At 45.5% G+C, this 22,294-nt stretch overlaps 1 long non-coding RNA gene across 1 annotated transcript; it reads right to left on the minus strand.

Annotated features, from left to right (window-relative positions):
- Positions 1-9,536: 9,536 nt before the first annotated feature.
- LOC130266373 (uncharacterized) lies at positions 9,537-13,211 on the minus strand. The gene is made up of 3 exons (XR_008842858.1): positions 12,945-13,211; positions 11,202-11,811; positions 9,537-10,566 (listed from the first exon to the last, which is right to left on the minus strand). It is a non-coding gene; the product is annotated as an uncharacterized LOC130266373 (long non-coding RNA).
- Positions 13,212-22,294: the final 9,083 nt, after the last annotated feature.

A 22,294-nucleotide genomic window follows, 5' to 3' on the forward strand; every position in this document is an offset into this window, starting at 1 on the left:
TCTCAGGCACAGGGCACTGCACTCAAACAGGGCTCTAGCTCTCTCTGAAATGAAACTCACTTAACCCGTACGGTAATATCTATTTAGAGGAGGCTTTTGGCACTCAAAGAACAGCCAGGGCTCCAAGTGGTGCCAGTCTGCATTTGCGAGATATTCTTGAATGTTTGGAATTTTAGCTGGTAGAAGCAGAGTCTCAGGCACAGGGCCATGGACGCAAACATTGGCCCTTTTCCTTCTGACAAAAACATTCACCCTCCCAGAGTCCTAATAGCAGTTAGGGGGAAGTATTTGTCAATGCAAAGGTAGCCAGTGTTCTAAATGGTGGCAGCTGGAGTTTTGGAGTAGTCATGATTTGTTCCTCCTTTAGGCAGACAGAGCCCATTCTCAGGCACAGGGCGCTGCACACAAACAGGGCTCTAGCTCTCTCTGAAATGAAACTCACTTAACCCGGATGGTAATGTCTATTTAGAGGAGGCTTTTGGCACTCAAGGAACAGCCAGGATTCTATGTGGTGCCAGTATGCATCTGCAAAATATCCTGCACTCTTTGGAATTCTAGTTCAAAGAAGCCAAATTTCAGGCACATGGCCCTGGACACAAACAGGGCTCTATTTCCCTCTGAAATGAAACTCACTTCACATGTACTGTAATGTCTATTTAGAGGAGGCTTTTGGCACTCAAAGAACAGTCAGGGCTCTAAGTGGTGCCAGTCTGCATCAGAGAGATATCTTGCACTCTTTGGAATTTTAGCTCCAATAAGCCAATTCTCAGGCACAGGGCCATGGACATGAACATTGGCCCTTTTCCTTTTGAAAAAAAAACACCCATCCTCCCAGTTTCCTAATAGCAGCTTAGAGGAAGTATCTGTCACCCCAATGTCAGCCAGCGTTCTAAGTCAAGGAGGCTGGAGCTTTGGAGAACTTCTGAATTGTTCCTGCTCTAAGAAGGCAGAGCCCATTAGCAGGCACAGAGCCCTGGACACAAACAGGGCTCTAGCTCTCTCTGAAATGAAACTCACTTAATCTGTATGGTAATGTCTATTTAGAGGAGGCTTTTGTCAATCAAAGGACAGCCAGGGCTTGTAGTGGTGCCAGTTGGCATCTGCAAGATATCCTGCACAGTTTGAAATTGCAGCTGGCAGAAGCAGAATCCCAGACACAAAGCAATGAATACGAACATTTCCCCTTTTCCTTTTGGAAAAAACACCCACCCTCCCAGTTTCCTAATAGCAGTTAGGAGAAAGTATTTGTCACTGCAAAGGTAGCCAGTGATCAAAGTGGTGGCAGCTGGGGTTTTGGAGCAGTCCTGATTTGTTCCTCCTTTAAGCAGACAGAGCCCATTCTCAGGCACATGGCCCTGGACACAAACAGGGCTCTATTTCCCTCTGAAATGAAACTCACTTCACATGTACTGTAATGTCTATTTAGAGGAGGCTTTTGGCACTCAAAGAACAGCCAGGGCTCTAAGTGGTGCCAGTCTGCATCAGAGAGAGATCTTGCACTGTTTGGAATTTTAGCTCAAATAAGCCAATTCTCAGGCAAGGGGCCATGGACATGAACATTGGCCCTTTTCCTTTTGAAAAAAACACCCATCCTCCCAGTTTCCTAATAGCAGTTTAGAGGAAGTATCTGTCACACCAATGTCAGCCAGCGTTCTAAGTCAAGGAGGCTGGAGCTTTGGAGAACTTCTGAATTGTTCCTGCTTTAAGAAGGCAGAGCCCATTCTCAGGCACAGGGCCCTGCACTGAAACAGGGTTCTATTTCTCTCTGAAATGAAACTCGCTTCACATGTACTGTAATGTCTATTTAGAGGAGGCTTTTGGCACACAAAGGACAGCCAGGGTTCTTTGTGATGCCAGTATGCATCTGCTAAATATCCAGCACTGTTTGGAATTTTAGCTGGCAGAAGCCAAGTCTCAGGCACAGGGCCGTGAACAAGAACATTTGCCCTTTTCCTTTTGAAAAAAAACACCCACCCTCCCAGTTTCCTAATAGCAGTTAGGAGAAAGTATTTGTCACTGCAAGGGTAGCCAGCGATCAAAGTGGTGGCAGCTGGGGTTTTGGAAAAATCCTGATTTGTTCCTACTTTAAGCAGACACAGCCCATTCTCAGGCACAGGGCACTGCACTCAAACAGGGCTCTAGCTCTCTCTGAAATGAAACTCACTTAACCCGTACGGTAATGTCTATTTAGAAGAGGCTTTTGGCACTCAAAGAACAGCCAGGGTCCCAAGTGGTGGCAGTTTGCATTTGCGAGACATTCTTGAATGTATGGAATTTTAGCTGGTAGAAGCAGAGTCTCAGGCACAGGGCCATGGACTCAAACATTGGCCCTTTTCCTTTTGACAAAAACATTCACCCTCCCAGAGTCCTAATAGCAGTTAGGGGGAAGTATTTGTCACTGCAAAGGTAGCCAGTGATCAAAGTGGTGGCAGCTGGAGTTTTGGAGTGGTCCTGATTTGTTCCTCCTTTAAGCAGACAGAGCCCATTCTCAGGCACAGGGCCCTGCACTGAAACAGGGCTCTATTTCTCTCTGAAATGAAACTCGCTTCACATGTACTGTAATGTCTATTTAGAGGAGGCTAATGGTACTCAAAGAACATCCAGGGCTCTAAGTGGTGCCAGTCTGCATCAGAGAGAGATCTGGCACTGTTTGGAATTTTAGCTCAAATAAGCCAATTCTCAGGCAAGGGGCCATGGACATGAACATTGGCCCTTTTCCTTTTGAAAAAAACACCCATCCTCCCAGTTTCCTAATAGCAGTTTAGAGGAAGTATCTGTCACACCAATGTCAGCCAGCGTTCTAAGTCAAGGAGGCTGGAGCTTTGGAGAACTTCTGAATTGTTCCTGCTTTAAGAAGGCAGAGCCCATTCTCAGGCACAGGGCCCTGCACTGAAACAGGGTTCTATTTCTCTCTGAAATGAAACTCGCTTCACATGTACTGTAATGTCTATTTAGAGGAGGCTTTTGGCACACAAAGGACAGCCAGGGTTCTTTGTGATGCCAGTATGCATCTGCTAAATATCCAGCACTGTTTGGAATTTTAGCTGGCAGAAGCCAAGTCTCAGGCACAGGGCCGTGAACAAGAACATTTGCCCTTTTCCTTTTGAAAAAAACACCCACCCTCCCAGTTTCCTAATAGCAGTTAGGAGAAAGTATTTGTCACTGCAAGGGTAGCCAGCGATCAAAGTGGTGGCAGCTGGGGTTTTGGAAAAATCCTGATTTGTTCCTACTTTAAGCAGACACAGCCCATTCTCAGGCACAGGGCACTGCACTCAAACAGGGCTCTAGCTCTCTCTGAAATGAAACTCACTTAACCCGTACGGTAATGTCTATTTAGAAGAGGCTTTTGGCACTCAAAGAACAGCCAGGGCTCTAAGTGGTGCCAGTCTGCATCAGAGAGAGATCTTGCACTGTTTGGAATTTTAGCTCAAATAAGCCAATTCTCAGGCAAGGGGCCATGGACACGAACATTGGCCCTTTTTCTTTTGAAAAAAACTCTCACCCTCCCAGTTTCCTAATAGCAGTTTAGAGGAAGTATTTTTCACTCCAAAGGTAGCCAGCGTTCCAAGCGGTGGCACCTGGGGTTTTGGAGAAATCCTGATTTGTTCCTACTTTAAGCAGACACAGCCCATTCTCAGGCACAGGGCACTGCACTCAAACAGGGCTCTAGCTCTCTCTGAAATGAAACTCACTTAACCCGTACGGTAATATCTATTTAGAGGAGGCTTTTGGCACTCAAAGAACAGCCAGGGCTCCAAGTGGTGCCAGTCTGCATTTGCGAGATATTCTTGAATGTTTGGAATTTTAGCTGGTAGAAGCAGAGTCTCAGGCACAGGGCCATGGACGCAAACATTGGCCCTTTTCCTTCTGACAAAAACATTCACCCTCCCAGAGTCCTAATAGCAGTTAGGGGGAAGTATTTGTCAATGCAAAGGTAGCCAGTGTTCTAAATGGTGGCAGCTGGAGTTTTGGAGTAGTCATGATTTGTTCCTCCTTTAGGCAGACAGAGCCCATTCTCAGGCACAGGGCGCTGCACACAAACAGGGCTCTAGCTCTCTCTGAAATGAAACTCACTTAACCCGGATGGTAATGTCTATTTAGAGGAGGCTTTTGGCACTCAAGGAACAGCCAGGATTCTATGTGGTGCCAGTATGCATCTGCAAAATATCCTGCACTCTTTGGAATTCTAGTTCAAAGAAGCCAAATTTCAGGCACATGGCCCTGGACACAAACAGGGCTCTATTTCCCTCTGAAATGAAACTCACTTCACATGTACTGTAATGTCTATTTAGAGGAGGCTTTTGGCACTCAAAGAACAGTCAGGGCTCTAAGTGGTGCCAGTCTGCATCAGAGAGATATCTTGCACTCTTTGGAATTTTAGCTCCAATAAGCCAATTCTCAGGCACAGGGCCATGGACATGAACATTGGCCCTTTTCCTTTTGAAAAAAAACACCCATCCTCCCAGTTTCCTAATAGCAGCTTAGAGGAAGTATCTGTCACCCCAATGTCAGCCAGCGTTCTAAGTCAAGGAGGCTGGAGCTTTGGAGAACTTCTGAATTGTTCCTGCTCTAAGAAGGCAGAGCCCATTAGCAGGCACAGAGCCCTGGACACAAACAGGGCTCTAGCTCTCTCTGAAATGAAACTCACTTAACCTGTATGGTAATGTCTATTTAGAGGAGGCTTTTGTCAATCAAAGAACAGCCAGGGCTTGTAGTGGTGCCAGTTGGCATCTGCAAGATATCCTGCACAGTTTGTAATTGCAGCTGGCAGAAGCAGAATCCCAGACACAAAGCAATGAATACGAACATTTCCCCTTTTCCTTTTGGAAAAAACACCCACCCTCCCAGTTTCCTAATAGCAGTTAGGAGAAAGTATTTGTCACTGCAAAGGTAGCCAGTGATCAAAGTGGTGGCAGCTGGGGTTTTGGAGCAGTCCTGATTTGTTCCTACTTAAAGCAGACAGAGCCCAATCTCAGACACCAGGCCCTGCACACAAACAGGGCTCTAGCTCTCTCTGAAATGAAACTCACTTAACCTGTATGGTAATGTCTATTTAGAGGAGGCTATTGGCACTCAAAGAACAGCCAGGGCTCTAAGTGGTGCCAGTCTGCATCAGAGAGAGATCTTGCACTGTTTGGAATTTTAGCTCAAATAAGCCAATTCTCAGGCAAGGGGCCATGGACATGAACATTGGCCCTTTTCCTTTTGAAAAAAACACCCATCCTCCCAGTTTCCTAATAGCAGTTTAGAGGAAGTATCTGTCACACCAATGTCAGCCAGCGTTCTAAGTCAAGGAGGCTGGAGCTTTGGAGAACTTCTGAATTGTTCCTGCTTTAAGAAGGCAGAGCCCATTCTCAGGCACAGGGCCCTGCACTGAAACAGGGTTCTATTTCTCTCTGAAATGAAACTCGCTTCACATGTACTGTAATGTCTATTTAGAGGAGGCTTTTGGCATCACAAAGGACAGCCAGGGTTCTTTGTGATGCCAGTATGCATCTGCTAAATATCCAGCACTGTTTGGAATTTTAGCTGGCAGAAGCCAAGTCTCAGGCACAGGGCCGTGAACAAGAACATTTGCCCTTTTCCTTTTGAAAAAAACACCCACCCTCCCAGTTTCCTAATAGCAGTTAGGAGAAAGTATTTGTCACTGCAAGGGTAGCCAGCGATCAAAGTGGTGGCAGCTGGGGTTTTGGAAAAATCCTGATTTGTTCCTACTTTAAGCAGACACAGCCCATTCTCAGGCACAGGGCACTGCACTCAAACAGGGCTCTAGCTCTCTCTGAAATGAAACTCACTTAACCCGTACGGTAATGTCTATTTAGAAGAGGCTTTTGGCACTCAAAGAACAGCCAGGGCTCTAAGTGGTGCCAGTCTGCATCAGAGAGAGATCTTGCACTGTTTGGAATTTTAGCTCAAATAAGCCAATTCTCAGGCAAGGGGCCATGGACACGAACATTGGCCCTTTTTCTTTTGAAAAAAACTCTCACCCTCCCAGTTTCCTAATAGCAGTTTAGAGGAAGTATTTTTCACTCCAAAGGTAGCCAGCGTTCCAAGCGGTGGCAGCTGGGGTTTTGGAGAAATCCTGATTTGTTCCTACTTTAAGCAGACACAGCCCATTCTCAGGCACAGGGCACTGCACTCAAACAGGGCTCTAGCTCTCTCTGAAATGAAACTCACTTAACCCGTACGGTAATATCTATTTAGAGGAGGCTTTTGGCACTCAAAGAACAGCCAGGGCTCCAAGTGGTGCCAGTCTGCATTTGCGAGATATTCTTGAATGTTTGGAATTTTAGCTGGTAGAAGCAGAGTCTCAGGCACAGGGCCATGGACGCAAACATTGGCCCTTTTCCTTCTGACAAAAACATTCACCCTCCCAGAGTCCTAATAGCAGTTAGGGGGGGAAGTATTTGTCAATGCAAAGGTAGCCAGTGTTCTAAATGGTGGCAGCTGGAGTTTTGGAGTAGTCATGATTTGTTCCTCCTTTAGGCAGACAGAGCCCATTCTCAGGCACAGGGCGCTGCACACAAACAGGGCTCTAGCTCTCTCTGAAATGAAACTCACTTAACCCGGATGGTAATGTCTATTTAGAGGAGGCTTTTGGCACTCAAGGAACAGCCAGGATTCTATGTGGTGCCAGTATGCATCTGCAAAATATCCTGCACTCTTTGGAATTCTAGTTCAAAGAAGCCAAATTTCAGGCACATGGCCCTGGACACAAACAGGGCTCTATTTCCCTCTGAAATGAAACTCACTTCACATGTACTGTAATGTCTATTTAGAGGAGGCTTTTGGCACTCAAAGAACAGTCAGGGCTCTAAGTGGTGCCAGTCTGCATCAGAGAGATATCTTGCACTCTTTGGAATTTTAGCTCCAATAAGCCAATTCTCAGGCACAGGGCCATGGACATGAACATTGGCCCTTTTTCTTTTGAAAAAAAACACCCATCCTCCCAGTTTCCTAATAGCAGCTTAGAGGAAGTATCTGTCACCCCAATGTCAGCCAGCGTTCTAAGTCAAGGAGGCTGGAGCTTTGGAGAACTTCTGAATTGTTCCTGCTCTAAGAAGGCAGAGCCCATTAGCAGGCACAGAGCCCTGGACACAAACAGGGCTCTAGCTCTCTCTGAAATGAAACTCTCTTAACCTGTATGGTAATGTCTATTTAGAGGAGGCTTTTGTCAATCAAAGAACAGCCAGGGCTTGTAGTGGTGCCAGTTGGCATCTGCAAGATATCCTGCACAGTTTGTAATTGCAGCTGGCAGAAGAAGAATCCCAGACACAAAGCAATGAATACGAACATTTCCCCTTTTCCTTTTGGAAAAAACACCCACCCTCCCAGTTTCCTAATAGCAGTTAGGAGAAAGTATTTGTCACTGCAAAGGTAGCCAGTGATCAAAGTGGTGGCAGCTGGGGTTTTGGAGCAGTCCTGATTTGTTCCTACTTAAAGCAGACAGAGCCCAATCTCAGACACCAGGCCCTGCACACAAACAGGGCTCTAGCTCTCTCTGAAATGAAACTCACTTAACATGTACTGTAATGTCTATTTAGAGGAGGCTAATGGCACTCAAAGAACAGCCAGGGCTCTAAGTGGTGCCAGTCTGCATCAGAGAGAGATCTTGCACTGTTTGGAATTTTAGCTCAAATAAGCCAATTCTCAGGCAAGGGGCCATGGACATGAACATTGGCCCTTTTCCTTTTGAAAAAAACACCCATCCTCCCAGTTTCCTAATAGCAGTTTAGAGGAAGTATCTGTCACACCAATGTCAGCCAGCGTTCTAAGTCAAGGAGGCTGGAGCTTTGGAGAACTTCTGAATTGTTCCTGCTTTAAGAAGGCAGAGCCCATTCTCAGGCACAGGGCCCTGCACTGAAACAGGGTTCTATTTCTCTCTGAAATGAAACTCGCTTCACATGTACTGTAATGTCTATTTAGAGGAGGCTTTTGGCATACAAAGGACAGCCAGGGTTCTTTGTGATGCCAGTATGCATCTGCTAAATATCCAGCACTGTTTGGAATTTTAGCTGGCAGAAGCCAAGTCTCAGGCACAGGGCCGTGAACAAGAACATTTGCCCTTTTCCTTTTGAAAAAAACACCCACCCTCCCAGTTTCCTAATAGCAGTTAGGAGAAAGTATTTGTCACTGCAAGGGTAGCCAGCGATCAAAGTGGTGGCAGCTGGGGTTTTGGAAAAATCCTGATTTGTTCCTACTTTAAGCAGACACAGCCCATTCTCAGGCACAGGGCACTGCACTCAAACAGGGCTCTAGCTCTCTCTGAAATGAAACTCACTTAACCCGTACGGTAATGTCTATTTAGAAGAGGCTTTTGGCACTCAAAGAACAGCCAGGGCTCTAAGTGGTGCCAGTCTGCATCAGAGAGAGATCTTGCACTGTTTGGAATTTTAGCTCAAATAAGCCAATTCTCAGGCAAGGGGCCATGGACACGAACATTGGCCCTTTTTCTTTTGAAAAAAACTCTCACCCTCCCAGTTTCCTAATAGCAGTTTAGAGGAAGTATTTTTCACTCCAAAGGTAGCCAGCGTTCCAAGCGGTGGCAGCTGGGGTTTTGGAGAAATCCTGATTTGTTCCTACTTTAAGCAGACACAGCCCATTCTCAGGCACAGGGCACTGCACTCAAACAGGGCTCTAGCTCTCTCTGAAATGAAACTCACTTAACCCGTACGGTAATATCTATTTAGAGGAGGCTTTTGGCACTCAAAGAACAGCCAGGGCTCCAAGTGGTGCCAGTCTGCATTTGCGAGATATTCTTGAATGTTTGGAATTTTAGCTGGTAGAAGCAGAGTCTCAGGCCCAGGGCCATGGACGCAAACATTGGTCCTTTTCCTTTTGACAAAAACATTCACCCTCCCAGAGTCCTAATAGCAGTTAGGGGGAAGTATTTGTCAATGCAAAGGTAGCCAGTGTTCTAAATGGTGGCAGCTGGAGTTTTGGAGTAGTCCTGATTTGTTTGTACTTTAAGCAGACAGAGCCCGGTCTCAGGCACAAACAGGGCTCTAGCTCTCTATGAAATGAAACTCACTGAACCTGTATGGTAATGTCTATTGTCTATTGAGGCTTTTGGCACTCAAAGAACAGCCAGGATTCTACGTGGTGCCAGTATGCATCTGCGAGAGAGCCTGCACTGTTTGGAATTTTAACTCAAATAAGCCAATTTTCAGGCACAGGGCCCTGGACACAAACAGGGCTCTATTTCTCTCTGAAATGAAACCCACATCGCTTGTGTCCTGGTTTGAAGGACGGGTGTCTGCCAATCAAGGCAGAAGTTTTCCTTTGATACAGAGACCTGAATTCCACTCCCCCCAAGTATTATAAACGTTTGAGTCAAGGACTCTGAGGCAGAGATATGGGGGTAGGAATAACAGCCCTTTTACTAATATATCTAACCGAACAAGCAGAAACAACAGCTGTTTTTAAAATTACCAACGATACGGAACAGATATATTCACCCGACCGAAATCGAGAGGAAATGTTTATTGGGCTTTAAGACCCTGAAAGAACTTTAAAGTAAAATAAGTCACCTTTTTCTTCTGTTTTTTTCTTCTTTCAGGCACTGGCCTCGCCTCTGCGGATGCGTGCTGAGCTCTCGCTGCGTGCAGGGGACCGTCAGGCCTGAATGACTGTGATTGCGTATTCTCACTGGGCAATCAGAAATAATTATTAATTAGACCACAGAAATGCTTTCTGAAGCCTTTCCCCTTTGCTTCCCTTTGCCGATATGTCTTCTCTTTTTGCCTTTGAACTTAGAGCTGTTCCCTGATGCTTTCCCCTGCCTCACTTCTGTGTAGCTCCTAACTGGGCAAAACTGGGTTAACTTAAAGGGGGGAAGACTTGACAATTTTAGCTGGATTTTTCTAAAATTTCTAATGATACTGAAATTATTTCCGGTTGTCCGGTGAGAAGAACGCAAACTCACGGCCGCTCAGGGCTGACGGTCGCTGAGGGAAATCTGACGCGGTATTAATAAGTAACCTTTCCTGGGGCCAGTCGTCGCCCCGGTCCTCCGCCTTTGGCAAATTTTTGCAGTGAATAGGTTAAGAGTTAGAACTTGGATCCAAATTTCTGACGGCTTTTCTTGGGGAGGGAATAGAGAAATTTTCTAAGTGCCTAGCAAGTAGTTCTGAAACAACAGATGAAATTGAGATGTTAGCCTATTTTTATATAGATGCTGAAAACAGTCAGGTTGAGGTTTGAGCCTTCTTTGTTTAGACAATACTAAATGCCACAAATACCAAAGAACTAACAGACATTTTGTCCTAAGCCTGGCAGCAAAGGTCTAAAGATAAGGGTTACAGATAAGAAAGCCATAAAACATAGTAATTTGGTAGTTTCTATAGATTGCGTGCAAATATGAGGAAATTAGTATATTGTATTAGATTGGTTATTGGAAAATTAGAATATTCATTATAGAAGAATACTTATTGTATTGTGAATGGAAAATTGCTCTCTCTTACCTCTTACCTCCGATTTCTAATCTCTCTCTCTCACCCCCTTATCTCTTACTCTCCATGCTCCACACTCTTTCTTACACCCACACCCTCATAATAAACTGCAAACCTGAAGAACAGAAAATAGTAAGCTCGTAAGTCTGTCCAGCAACCGTACAACAACCCGACTCCCATGGCTTTTTTTAGAAAGATACTGGACGGTGAATTGTACAACAATTAAAAATTGCACAAAGAATAACAGGCCTGCGCCAAACCTAACCACCCCCATCGTTGCTCCGTCCTAATTTTGGAAGAAATAGCGATAGAGTTGATAAATACTCTCCTTCCGTGCTATTCGGTCCTTTACTGCGCATCCCCGGAGAGCATTTACTCCGCCTTTTGTTCTTGACGGCACCTCTCTCTCCAGCACAAATCCCGCTGGTCGCGGACACAGACGGAGCAGACCTAAAGCAATGGTTCCGGCAGCGCCTGCAATTCCGAGCACCCCGTTCCCTGGAATGCTCGTCCGAGCGCTCGTGGCGGTCTCGCCTTGGCCCGGACTCTCTGTCCTCCGAGGGAGGACGCGGCTCTGGTGCCCCGTTTCCTCTTGCTCCTGCTGACCTGCAAGGCCACGGGTAAACGTAGTCCTTCGGACCTTGCGTCCCTGAACGCCAGGAGAGCTGGCGTTTCACCCGGATCCCAGATTCCCTAGGCGGCCACTCCCAGCAGGGAGGAAAAGAGGAACCCAGCATCTCTCTGACTTACCCCACAGTACGGGCAGGACCAGGAGCCCTCCAGCGCAGACCCCTGGTGCTGAAGCCTCTTGGCTTTGGCTGCTGAAACGCCACGTCTTTTGGCAAAGATGAGAGGACTGTAATGATTTTTCCTGTCCTAAAAGAGAGGAGGAAAAGAAAATTAAGTCCTCTGCAGGAGTCGCAGAATCCCGGCTTTCGCATTTCTGCTCTGATTGCTCGCTGTGGGGTTATATCCAGGTGACACCAATTCAAATACAAAAATGCCTTTTCCCAGCATTTTTATTCCAAACTATTTCAGACATTAAAAGGATGATAATTTTTCTTATTGCGTTCTTTGCTTAATTTTAACAGAACCATTTGAATCCCAGACACCGCTTGTCAGTTATTCAATCCTTTACCGCTTGACTTTGCACAGAGGGACGCCCGGGATGCTGTGTCATGAGAAATCCCAACGCGTGATACGGAAAGGTTTCGAGGTGCTCCGGAACGCGGCCGATCGTACGTTTGTTAGGCCGCTCCAATTCTGTCGCATCAACCTGAGCTGTCCAGGTGAGGCAAAGGCTCTCCTTCGTCCTAGGGAATCGCTGTCTGAGATTACAGATGTCCATCTGGGGCAGCACCTGAAAACAATGTGGGAAAGGCAAAATGAGAATGTTTTCTGTCAGAAAATGAGTAATAATAATAATCAGAACTTCTGGACAGATTTAGTAACATCACTGCCTTTACCAAATAAAACCAATAAAATAGTTAAACTATAAAAAATATTTTAATATTTCTATTCCCATATTTATAATTTATATTCATACATTATACATTATATTTGCATTATTAATATTATACATTTAATATGAATTTATTACTTGTATTTGTTTATACTTAATATTTATATAATTTTATTTTTTTATTACACTTATTTTATATTTAGTTTATTAAAAAACCCTTCTCTAACCAAATAAAACCAATACAACATTTATTTAAGCTATAGTTAGGAAACGTATAAATATAAAAAATACCTGTCTTCTACACCCAGCCATCCCTGTGAAGGATCTGGCACCCTTGTGTCCCTCTGGGGGAGGGCACTCGGCAAGACCCCCCAATTCCCCACTCATCTGCTCCTTCACCGCAGCGTGGCTCCCTCTCCTCGGGACCTTGGGGTGCCCCAAATGACATGGGAGCCCCCGAGTCCCCATCCCCTCCCCCCCTCAGCCTTTTTCCTCACCCCCAAAGAAGGCACAGAATGACTCCAACTGCCCCGAGCAGGAGCACGACACTTTATTTGAACCCTTCCCAGGGGTTCGTGACTTTTTTCAAGTAAGGTGAAGCCAAGGCGTAACACTCATCCGCCATGTGCAATTCTTACACCTTGTAAACGACTCACCGTCGCTTTGACCGCTTCCTTACGCCACAGGTCTCGGGGCTGCTCAGGAACGCGGTTCCTGAGAGCCTCGAAAAAATCCTCCTGCCTGACGAAAAGCCCGGGCCCTGGACAGTCTGCGCCCTAAATCGCAGACCGGCCGGGACAGAGGGGAAAAAAAGCCCAGCCGGGAGGGGGAAAACAAAAGCCCTGGCTGGGGATTTTTAATTCTAAATGTAAAAATGAATTGGAAAACCTGAAAGGCAACAGTCATACACACAAGGTTAGAAACAGTCAGCACACGCACTCGCGCAGATTGATGCAAGCCGCGGGCGATGGATGCAAACTCTGACAGACAGACAAACAGTCACACGCTCTCTGGCTGACGGCAAACCTTACTTGAAACACTATACAAAAGAGGATGCTTGAACAAGTCTTGCAGCCGTTGGTCTTCAACTTCGAACAGTGGATTCCGGAAAAAGCAGTAGCATCTGTGGCTGCAGAGACGGATATCGGCCTCAGGGACTTATGACACAATGGGAGGACATCGACAAGTGTTTACTAGAGAGCTAGGAGATATCCCCACACATCAATACCCAAAATCCCACGGAAAAGAGATCAAACACAAAGTTTACAGCTGTTCTACCTAAACCTGATTATGTGCCAGGGCAGGGCACCTCCACCGGTAAGCACGTAGGAGGCCTGTCCAAGTAAGCACACGTAGGAATTCTGTCAAACTAAGCACACATGAGAACCCTGTCAAAGTAAGAACACATAGAAACCCTGCCCAAGCAACCATATACAAGCCCTGTAAAGTAAGCACACACAGAAGCCCTATCAAATTAAGCGCATATTCAGGCTCTGTAAACACATACGAGCCCTGTCAAAATAAGCACGGATGGGAGACCTGTATAAGGAAGCACGTATAGGAGTCCTGTGAAACGAAGCACACATTGGAGCCCTGTCAAAGGACACACACAGAAGAGCCCTGTCAAATTAAGCACATATTCAGGCCCTGTAAAGTGAACACATACAAGCCCTGTCCAAGTAAACACAGAGTCCTGTCAAACTAAGCACACATAGGAGCCCTGACCAAAGAAGAACACATAAAAGCCCTGCCAAACTAAGCCCATATAAAAGCTATGTCTAAGTTAGCACATAGGAGCCCTGTCAAAGTAAGCATATATTCAAGCCCTGTAAAGCAAGAACATGCGAGCCCGGTCCAAGTTAGCGCACATAGGAGCCTGCACAAGTAAGCACATATTCAGGCCCGCTAAACTAAGCACACATTCAGGCCCTGTAAACTAAGCACATATTCAGACCCTGTAAACTAAGCATATATTGAGACCCTCTCCAAGTTAGCACACATAGAAGCCCTGTCTAATTAAGCACATATACAGGCCCTGTAAACTAAGCACACACATAAGAGCCTGCCTAAATAAGCACACACTCAGGCCCTGAGAACTCAGCACACACTCAGGCCCTGAGAACTCAGCACACACTCAGGCCCTGAGAACTCAGCACACACAGGAGCCTGCCCAAGTAAGCACACACTCAGGCCCTGTAAACTAAGCACACATAGGAGCCTGTGCAAGTAGCACATATTCAGGCCCTGTAAACTAAGCACATATTCAGGCCCTGTAAACTAAGCACATATTCAGGCCCTGTAAACTAAATACACACAGGAGCCTACCCATGTAAGCACATATTCAGACCCTGTAAAATAGCACATATTCAGGCCCTGTAAACTAAGCACATATTCAGACCCTCTCCAAGTTAGCACACATAGAACCGGGCCCTGTTTAACCACACACTCAGGCCCTGAGAACTCAGCACACACTGAGGCCCTGAGAACTGAGCACACACTCAGGCCCTGAGAACTCAGCACACACAGGAGCCTGCCCAAGTAAGCATATATTCAGGCCCTGTAAACTAAGCACATATTCAGGCCCTGTAAACTAAATACACACAGGAGCCTGCCCATGTAAGCACATATTCAGACCCTGTAAACTACGCACATATTCAGGCCCTGTAAACTAAATACACACAGTAGCCTACCCATGTAAGCACATATTCAGGCCCTGTAAACTAAGCACATATTCAGGCCCTGTAAACTAAGCACATATTCAGGCCCTGTAAACTAAATACACACAGGAGCCTGCCCATGTAAGCACATCTCCAGGCCCTGAAAACTAAATACACACAGGAGCCTGCCCATGTAAGCACATATTCAGGCCTGTAAACTAAGCACATATTCAGGCCGGTAAACTAAGCACATATTCAGGCCCTGTAAACTAAATACACACAGGAGCCTGCCCATGTAAGCACATCTCCAGGCCCTGAAAACTAAATACACACAGGAGCCTGCCCATGTAAGCACATATTCAGGCCCTGTAAACTAAGCACATATTCAGGCCCTGTAAACTAAGCACATATTCAGGCCCTGTAAACTAAATACACACAGGAGCCTGCGCATGTAAGCACATATTCAGAGCCTGTAAACTAAGCACATATTCAGGCCCTGTAAACTAAGCACATATTCAGGCCCTGTAAACTAAATACACACAGGAGCCTGCCCATGTAAGCACATATTCAGGCCCTGTAAACCAAATACACACAGGAGCCTGCCCATGTAAGCACATATTCAGGCCCTGTAAACTAAGCACATATTCAGGCCCTGTAAACTAAATACACACAGGAGCCTGCCCATGTAAGCACATATTCACAGGAGCCTGCCCATGTAAGCACATATTCAGGCCCTGTAAACTAAGCACATATTCAGGCCCTGTAAACTAAATACACACAGGAGCCTGCCCATGTAAGCACATATTCAGGCCCTGTAAACTAAGCACATATTCAGGCCCTGTAAACTAAGCACATATTCAGGCCTGTAAACTAAATACACACAGGAGCCTGCCCATGTCAGCACATATTCAGGCCCTGTAAACTAAGCACATATTCAGGCCCTGTAAACTAAATACACACAGGAGCCTGCCCATGTAAGCACATCTCCAGGCCCTGAAAACTAAATACACACAGGAGCCTGCCCATGTAAGCACATATTCAGGCCCTGTAAACTAAGCACATATTCAGGCCCTCTAAACTAAATACACACAGGAGCCTGCGCATGTAAGCACATATTCAGACCCTGTAAACTAAGCACATATTCAGGCCCTGTAAACTAAGCACATATTCAGGCCCTGTAAACTAAATACACACAGGAGCCTGCCCATGTAAGCACATATTCAGGCCCTGTAAACTAAGCACATATTCAGGCCCTGTAAACCAAATACACACAGAAGCCTGTCCATGTAAGCACATATTCAGGCCCTGTAAACTAAGCACATATTCAGGCCCTGTAAACTAAATACACACAGGAGCCTGCCCATGTAAGCACATATTCAGGCCCTGTAAACTAAGCACATATTCAGGCCCTGTAAACTAAGCACATATTCAAGCCTGTAAACTTAATACACACAGGAGCCTGCCCATGTCAGCACATATTCAGGCCCTGTAAACTAAGCACATATTCAGGCCCTGTAAACTAAATACACACAGGAGCCTGCCCATGTAAGCACATATTCAGGCCCTGTAAACTAAGCACATATTCAGGCCCTGTAAACTAAATACACACAGGAGCCTGCCCATGTAAGCACATATTCAGGCCCTGTAAACTAAGCACATATTCAGGCCCTGTAAACTAAGCACATATTCAGGCCCTGTAAACTAAATACACACAGGAGCCTGCCCATGTAAGCACATATTCAGGCCCTGTAAACTAAGCACATATTCAGGCCCTGTAAACTAAGCACATATTCAGGCCCTGTAAACTAAATACACACAGGAGCCTGCCCATGTAAGCACATATTCAGGCCCTGTAAACTAAGCGCATATTCAGGCCCTGTAAACTAAGCACATATTCAGGCCCTGTAAACTAAATACACACAGGATCCTGCCCATGTAAGCACATATTCAGGCCCTGTAAACCAAGCACATATTCAGGCCCTGTAAACCAAGCACATATTCAGGCCCTGTAAACTAAATACACACAGGAGCCTGCCCATGTAAGCACATATCCAGGCCCTGTAAACTAAATACACACAGGAGCCTGCCCATGGAAGCACATATTCAGGCCCTGTAAACTAAGCACATATTCAGGCCCTGTAAACTAAGCACATATTCAGGCCCTGTAAACTAAATACACACAGGAGCCTGCCCATGTAAGCACATATTCAGACCCTGTAAACTAAGCACATAATCAGGCCCTGTAAACTAAGCACATATTCAGGCCCTGTAGCACATATTCAGGCCCTGTAAACTAAGCACATATTCAGGCCCTGTAAACTAAGCACATATTCAGGCCCTGTAAGCTAAATACACACAGGAGCCTGCCCATGTAAGCACATATCCAGGCCCTGTAAACTAAATACACACAGGAGCTTGCCCATGTAAGCACATATTCAGGCCCTGTAAACTAAGCACATATTCAGGCCCTGTAAACTAAATACACACAGGAGCCTGCCCATGTAAGCACATATTCAGGCCCTGTAAACTAAGCACATATTCAGGCCCTGTAAACTAAATACACACAGGAGCCTGCCCATGTAAGCACATATTCAGGCCCTATAAACTAAGCACATATTCAGGCCCTGTAAACTAAGCACATATTCAGGCCCTGTAAACTAAATACACACAGGAGCCTGCCCATGTAAGCACATATTCAGGCCCTGTAAACTAAGCACATATTCAGGCCCTGTAAACTAAGCACATATTCAAGCCCTGTAAACTAAATACACACAGGAGCCTGCCCATGTAAGCACATATTCAGGCCCTGTGAACTAAATACACACAGGAGCCTACCCATGTAAGCACATATTCAGGCCCTGTAAACTAAGCACATATTCAGGCCCTGTAACCTAAGCACATATTCAGGCCCTGTAAACTAAATACACACAGGAGCCTGCCCATGTAAGCACATATTCAGGCCCTGTAAACTAAGCACATATTCAGACCCTGTAAACTAAGCACATATTCAGGCCCTGTAAACTAAATACACACAGGAGCCTGCCCATGTAAGCACATATTCAGGCCCTGTAAACTAAGCACATATTCAGGCCCTGTAAACTAAATACACACAGGAGCCTGCCCATGTAAGCACATATTCAGGCCCTGTAAACTAAGCACATATTCAGGCCCTGTAAACTAAGCACATATTCAGGCCCTGTAAACTAAATACACACAGGAGCCTACCCATGTAAGCACATATTCAGGCCCTGTAAACTAAGCACATATTCAGGCCCTGTAAACTAAGCACATATTCAGGCCCTGTAAACTAAATACACACAGGAGCCTGCCCATGTAAGCACATATTCGGGCCCTGTAAACTAAGCACATATTTAGGCCCTGTAAACTAAATCCACACAGGAGCCTGCCCATGTAAGCACATATTCAGGCCCTGTAAACTAAGCACATATTCAGGCCCTGTAAACTAAGCACATATTCAGGCCCTGTAAACTAAATACACACAGGAGCCTGCCCATGTAAGCACATATTCAGACCCTGTAAACTAAGCACATATTCAGGCCCTGTAAACTAAGCACATATTCAGGCCCTGTAAACTAAATACACACAGGAGCCTGCCCATGTAAGCACATATTCAGGCCCTGTAAACTAAGCACATATTCAGGCCCTGTAAACTAAATACACACAGGATCCTGCCCATGTAAGCACATATTCAGGCCCTGTAAACTAAATACACACAGGATCCTGCCATGTAAGCACATATTCAGGCCCTGTAAACTAAATACACACAGGAGCCTGCCCATGTAAGCACATTTTCAGGCCCTGTAAACTAAATACACACAGGATCCTGCCCATGTAAGCACATATTCAGGCCCTGTAAACCAAGCACATATTCAGGCCCTGTAAACCAAGCACATATTCAGGCCCTGTAAACTAAATACACACAGGAGCCTGCCCATGTAAGCACAGATCCAGGCCCTGTAAACTAAATACACACAGGAGCCTGCCCATGGAAGCACATATTCAGGCCCTGTAAACTAAGCACATATTCAGGCCCTGTAAACTAAATACACACAGGAGCCTGCCCATGTAAGCACATATTCAGACCCTGTAAACTAAGCACATAATCAGGCCCTGTAAACTAAGCACATATTCAGGCCCTGTAAACTAAGCACATATTCAGGCCCTGTAAGCTAAATACACACAGGAGCCTGCCCATGTAAGCATATATCCAGGCCCTGTAAACTAAATACACACAGGAGCCTGCCCATGAAAGCACATATTCAGGCCCTATAAACTAAGCACATATTCAGGCCCTGTAAACTAAATACACACAGGACCCTGCCCATGTAAGCACATATTGAGACCCTGTAAACTAAGCACATATTCAGGCCCTGTAAACTAGGCACATATTCAGGCCCTGTAAACTAAGCACATATTCAGGCCCTGTAAACTAAATACATACAGGAGCCTGCCCATGTAAGCACATATTCAGGCCCTGTAAACTAAGCACATATTCAGGCCCTGTAAACTAAATACACACAGGAGCCTGCCCATTTAAGCACATATTCAGGCCCTGTAAACTAAATACACACAGGAGCCTGCCCATGTAAGCACATATTCAGGCCCTGTAAACTAAGCACATATTCAGGCCCTGTAAACTAAATACACACAGGAGCCTGCCCTTGTAAGCACATATTCAGGCCCTGTAAACTAAGCACATATTCAGTCCCTGTAAACTAAGCACATATTCAGGCCCTGTAAACTAAATACACACAGGAGCCTGCCCATGTAAGCACATATTCAGGCCCAGTAAACTAAGCACATATTCAGGCCCAGTAAACTAAGCACATATTCAGGCCCTGTAAACTAAGCACATATTCAGGCCCTGTCAACTAAATACACACAGGAGCCTGCCCATGTAAGCACATATTCAGGCCCTGTAAACTAAGCACATATTCAGGCTCTGTAAACTAAATACACACAGGAGCCTGCCCATGTAAGCACATATTCAGGCCCCGTAAACTAAGCACATATTCAGGCCCTGTAAACTAAATACACACAGGAGCCTGCCCATGTAAGCACATATTCAGGCCCTGTAAACTAAGCACATATTCAGGCCCAGTAAACTAAGCACATATTCAGGCCTAATAAACTAAATATACACAGGAGCCTGCCCATGTAAGCACATATTCAGGCCCTGTAAACTAAGCACATATTCAGGCCCTGTAACCTAAGCACATATTCAGGCCCTGTAAACTAAATACACACAGGAGCCTGCCCATGTAAGCACATATTCAGGCCCTGGAAACTAAGCACATATTCAGGCCCTGTAAACTAAGCACATATTCAGGCCTCGTAAACTAAGCACATATTCAGGCCCTGTAACTAAGCACATATTCAGGCCCTGTAAACTAAGCACATATTCAGGCCCTGTAAACTATGCACATATTCAGGCCCTGTAAACTATGCACATATTCAGGCCCTGTAAACTAAATACACACAGGAGTCTGCCCATGTAAGCACATATTCAGGCCCTGTAAACTAAGCACATATTCAGGCCCTGTAAACTAAATACACACAGGAGCCTGCCCATGTAAGCACATATTCAGGCCCTGTAAACTAAATACACACAGGAGCCTGCCCATGTAAGCACATATTCAGGCCCTGTAAACTAAATACACACAGGAGCCTACCCATGTAAGCACATATTCAGGCCCTGTAAACTAAGCACATATTCAGGCCCTGTAAACTAAGCACATATTCAGGCCCGGTAAACTAAATACACACAGGAGCCTGCCCATGTAGGCACATATTCAGGCCCTGTAACCTCAATACACACAGGAGCCAGCCCATGTAAGCACATATTCAGGCCCTGTAAACTAAGCACATATTCAGGCCCTGTAAACTAAGCACATATTCAGGCCCTGTAAACTAAATACACACAGGAGCCTGCCCATGTAAGCACATATTCAGGCCCTGTAAACTAATCACATATTCAGGCCCTGTAAACTAAATACACACAGGAGCCTGCCCATGTAAGCACATATTCAGGCCCTGTAAACTAAGCACATATTCAGGCCCTGTAAACTAAATACACACAGGAGCCTGCCCATGTAAGCACATATTCAGGCCCTGTAAACTAAGCACATATTCAGGCCCTGTAAACTAAGCACATATTCAGGCCCTGTAAACTAAATACACACAGGAGCCTGCCCATGTAAGCACATATCCAGGCCCTGTAAACTAAATACACACAGGAGCCTGCTCATGTAAGCACATATTCAGGCCCTGTAAACTAAGCACATATTCAGGCCCTGTAAACTAAGCACATATTCAGGCCCTGTAAACTAAGCACATATTCAGGCCCTGTAAGCTAAATACACACAGGAGCCTGCCCATGTAAGCACATATTCAGGCCCTGTAAACTAAATACACACAGGAGCCTGCCCATGTAAGCACATATTCAGGCCTTGTAAACTAAGCACATATTCAGGCCCTGTAAACTAAATACACACAGGAGCCTGCCCATGTAAGCACATATTCAGGCCCTGTAAACTAAGCACATATTCAGGCCCTGTAAACTAAGCACATATTCAGGCCCTGTAAACTAAATACATACAGGAGCCTGCCCATGTAAGCACATATTCAGGCCCTGTAAACTAAGCACATATTCAGGCCCTGTAAACTAAATACACACAGGAGCCTACCCATGTAAGCACATATTCAGGCCCTGTAAACTAAGCACATATTCAGGCCCTGTAAACTAAGCACATATTCAGGCCCTGTAAACTAAGCACATATTAGGCCCTGTAAACTAAGCACATATTCAGGCCCTGTAAACTAAATACACACAGGAGCCTGCCCATGTAAGCACATATTCAGGCCCTGTAAACTATGCACATATTCAGGCCCTGTAAACTAAATACACACAGGAGCCTGCCCATGTAAGCACATATTCAGGCCCTGTAAACTAAGCACATATACAGGCCCTGTAAACTAAGCACATATTCAGGCCCTGTAAACTAAATACACACAGGAGCCTGCCCATGTAAGCACATATTCAGGCCCTGTAAACTAAGCACATATTCAGGCCCTGTAAACTAAGCACATATTCAGGCCCTGTAACCTAAGCACATATTCAGGCCCTGTAAACTAAATACACACAGGAGCCTGCCCATGTAAGCACATATTCAGGCCCTGTAAACTAAGCACATATTCAGGCCCTGTAAACTAAATACACACAGGACCCTGCCCATGTAAGCACATATTGAGACCCTGTAAACTAAGCACATATTCAGGCCCTGTAAACTAGGCACATATTCAGGCCCTGTAAACTAGGCACATATTCAGGCCCTGTAAACTAAATACATACAGGAGCCTGCCCATGTAAGCACATATTCAGGCCCTGTAAACTAAGCACATATTCAGTCCCTGTAAACTAAATACACACAGGAGCCTACCCATGTAAGCACATATTCAGGCCCTGTAAACTAAGCACATATTCAGGCCCTGTAAACTAAATACACACAGGAGCCTGCCCATTTAAGCACATATTCAGGCCCTGTAAACTAAATACACACAGGAGCCTGCCCATGTAAGCACATATTCAGGCCCTGTAAACTAAGCACATATTCAGGCCCTGTAAACTAAGCACATATTCAGGCCCTGTAAACTAAATACACACAGGAGCCTGCCCTTGTAAGCACATATTCAGGCCCTGTAAA

Source organism: Oenanthe melanoleuca, unplaced genomic scaffold (assembly GCF_029582105.1).
Source record: "Oenanthe melanoleuca isolate GR-GAL-2019-014 unplaced genomic scaffold, OMel1.0 S026, whole genome shotgun sequence".
NCBI lineage: Eukaryota > Metazoa > Chordata > Aves > Passeriformes > Muscicapidae > Oenanthe > Oenanthe melanoleuca.